The sequence below is a fragment of the Psammomys obesus genome, unplaced genomic scaffold (genome assembly GCF_907164565.1).
Source record: "Psammomys obesus unplaced genomic scaffold, mPsaObe1.curated_primary_1811, whole genome shotgun sequence".
In the NCBI taxonomy this organism is placed as follows: Eukaryota; Metazoa; Chordata; class Mammalia; order Rodentia; family Muridae; genus Psammomys; species Psammomys obesus.
Window position 1 is genome coordinate 71822 of NW_026585686.1, and position 3392 is coordinate 75213.

At 48.7% G+C, this 3392-nt stretch overlaps 1 pseudogene; it reads right to left on the reverse strand.

Moving 5' to 3' along the window:
* Positions 1–1594: 1594 nt before the first annotated feature.
* LOC129692749 (G2/mitotic-specific cyclin-B1-like) lies at positions 1595–3100 on the reverse strand (annotated as a pseudogene).
* Between the last annotated feature and the right edge of the window lie 292 nt (positions 3101–3392).

A 3392-nucleotide genomic window follows, 5' to 3' on the forward strand; every position in this document is an offset into this window, starting at 1 on the left:
ATCCCAGGCTTCTGTAGATCTGAGGTTGGAGCTCTGTGCCCCAGTACCCAAGTGGTAGTCAGTGGTAGGTGAGCTCTGCTCTCATGTGTGCAGCTGGAGGCTAGAGTTAGGAGCCTGTGGATAGCCAAAAACTTTTCCAGAGCCAGAAGTCCTGAGGTAGGGCCATGTGTTTCCCCTACCTTGGGGTTTCTCACAACAGGAAGGTCCAGTCTGTGGTGTTTGGATTGGTGCGTAGAGTGCGCAGGCACTGGCGGGTGGTGGCTCCAAGCTGGTGACTGGGCAGGAATCTGAGACCTTTTCCTGGGAACTTTCCTGTGTGTGCTGGGGCGGGGGAGGTTGGCTGAGTGCTCTAAGCTGTCTCCGTCTCTGCAGGGTTTTCTCCCGACAGGGACTCTCAGTCTCTGGTGCCCTTGGGCACACAGTTCTGTCTGTGATGGATAGTTGGTGTACAGCAGGTCTCTGGGCTGGCGGCACAGTCACCCACCGGTCTGCAGGACCTTTTCCAGTATATACTGGGTGGCCTAAGTCTGTCCCTATTTGCTTCCTTCCCTGTGGGGTCTTCTCCCGACAGGGAAACATAGTCTCTGGTACCCTGGGGCACACAGCTCTGTCCGTGACGGAGAGTTGGGCACGCAGCAAGCCTCTGTGCTCGCAGCTGGAGTCCAGTTCAGCGCTGCTGGCGCTCACCTGCCATTCTGAGGGACCTTTTCCAGGGAAAGACTGGGTGGCCCGAGGCTAGTCCCATTTCCTTCCTTCCCTGTGGGTTTTTCTCACGCCTGGGACTCTCAGTCTCTGGTGTTTTTGTGCCCACCGTTCAGCCTGGGAAGGTGATCAGGACATGCAGGCGTGTGGCTCTGGTCTGGCGACCAAGTGCTTGCATGACCCAGGATCTCTTCCAGGTTCTGGCTGGGGGACCTGAGCGTGGACCCGACTGATTCCCACAACGTGGGGGTTTCCTCTCACCTGAGAAACACGATCGCTGTTGTTTTAGGGCCCAGAGTTCAGTCTCTTGGTCGCTGTACTGAAGATGTTGTCCTGCTCCTCAGATGCAGTGTCCTTCTGGCGCGGCCATCTTGTCACTCTCACAAATTCTTTTTAAAACACCTTTAATTTTAAACATCCTGTTTTCCAAACCATTTAATAACAAATAAATAATTATATAACAAGAAAACTGGGTTTCTGAAAGTCTATAGCACAAGACAGAGTGGTTAAAGGCAGAAAGTACCTGAAAACAGGAAGCAGAACTAGCGACAAGATGGTAGATCTAGAGTTTAAACAAGAGCTTAGACCCGAGCTAGGCAGACGACTTTGCAGGATGACTTAAGATGCGATCAGGACACACAAAGTGAAGGATGTATTATAAACATATAGGCTATAATTATATACACTAGTTGGATCCCCTGTCAAACTAAAAGCAATTTAAAAATACTCCTAAGTGTTTGTACAACTTCTGTTATCCTAAAGTCAGGAGCAATCACATTCGAATGGTTTAAGCTGTGAAAGGTAAAATGTCTTTATTGATGAGCAAGTAAACAGCATATACAGGCAGCACACAGTGCAAATTGCATTTGCAGATGGAGTAGTCTCTGAGTTATTACGCCTTTTTCATGGCCTTGGACTAATTTTGAACTAGTGTACAATTCAGTTGCGCCAGAGTGCTGATCTTAGCACGCTTAGGCATTGCATACTAGTTCTTGCTAGTCATGTGCTTTGTAAGGCCTCGGGCCACCATGACTACAGTCTTATCCAGGTGCTGCATGACAGGAAGGAGAGAGTCTCCAGTGTGGGAGAGGCGGTGCTGCACTGTTGTCGAGGATCGTCAGTGCCAAGCAGAAGGCCCCAGCTGTGATGTGAGAAGGAGCAAAGTGTGCCGTGTCCAGCATGGTGAGCTCCAGGAGGTATCTGGCCAAAGTACGCTGCTCAGTGTCAACCTCTCCACTTTTAGAGGCTCCACGGAGGAAGTGCAGAGGCAGAGGGTGATCCAGACTGAAGCTCAAAACTCTTAGAATCTTCATTTCCATCTGTGATCTGGTGCTAGGTGCAGGTGTTAGTCACAAAAGCAAAGTCACTGATTTCCGGTGGGTACATTTCTTCATGCAATAAACATGGCAGTCATGCCAACCAGCTGCAGCGTCTTCTTGGACACACAATTGTTCTGCATTAACCAATCAGTGATGGAAACAGTCACGTACACGGTCTCCTGCAGCAGCCTAAACTTTGTCTGAACCTGTACTAGCCAGTCAATGAGGGTGGCTCATGTTTCCAGCGACTTCGCAACCCAGTAAGTATTTTGGTCTAGCTGACTGCTGTTCGTCCAGCTGTCTGAGATAAACATATATGTCTTTCACGTGTTCACTACAGAGGCTTGGGTCAGTGCCATCATCTTACTGCAAGAATGACATCAGAGAAAGCCTGGCACAGATACTCTTCTGCAGGCGCACATCCAGAGGTTTCCACTGGCCTTGGAGAGCGATTATTGACCAAAACAGGTTCAAGAGAAAGCTTTTCTTCCATAACAGGTCCAGGGTCAGGCTCAGGGTCAGCAAGTTCCACCTCTGGCTCACACACAGGCACCTTCTTCATAGGTTTTGGTGGGATTTTAGCAGGAACTTTTCCAGTACCTGAAGTTTTTGCTTCCTTTTTCAGAGGCATTCTTGTCTGTACCTGTTCACTGACTTTGTCATCAATGTCCCCAAGAGTGGTTCTTGACTTCAGCCTAGGCTTGGAGGATGCAGCAAATGCCACAGGCATAGGCTTGGCGCCTGCCATGTTGACCTTTGTCTTATTCCTCTATTAATTTTTTTTAAATCTTTTATTTTTTTTTATTAATTACACTTTATTCATTTTGTATCCCCCCCATAAGCCCCTCCCTCCTCCCCTGCCGATCCCACCCTCTCTCCCCTTTCTGCATGCATGCCACTCCCCAAGTCCACTGATAGGGGAGGTTCTCCTCTTCTTTCTGATCTCTGTTAATTTTTGAGTTCCTGGTGACTACTGAAGCAGAGGCTTGGTGACAGGAAGTGGACGCCCAAGCCTCTGGCTGGCCACAGCCAGACACCAACAGCCAACAGCGTTCCTCCGCAGCACCTGTATTCTCCATCTATATTCTTTCCTACTCTTTCCACACTGTTCTCCGGGGCCTTGAGAGGAGGTGGTTGATTTAAATGTTCCATTTAGGGCTGGGCACTAACATTCACTTATTCAAAGCCCTTTGACTAGTTACGATTCTCTGTATAAAATGCTGCTTCAACAAAAAGCTTCAACAAAAAGCTTCTCTGGCCAAGGTTGAGAGCATTCCAGACATTCTTTACGTTCTATCTTTGACCTTGTTCACTGAGCCTTTGAGTAGCTGGTATGAATGTCCTGTTTGTTATCAGTATCGTGAGCAGCCA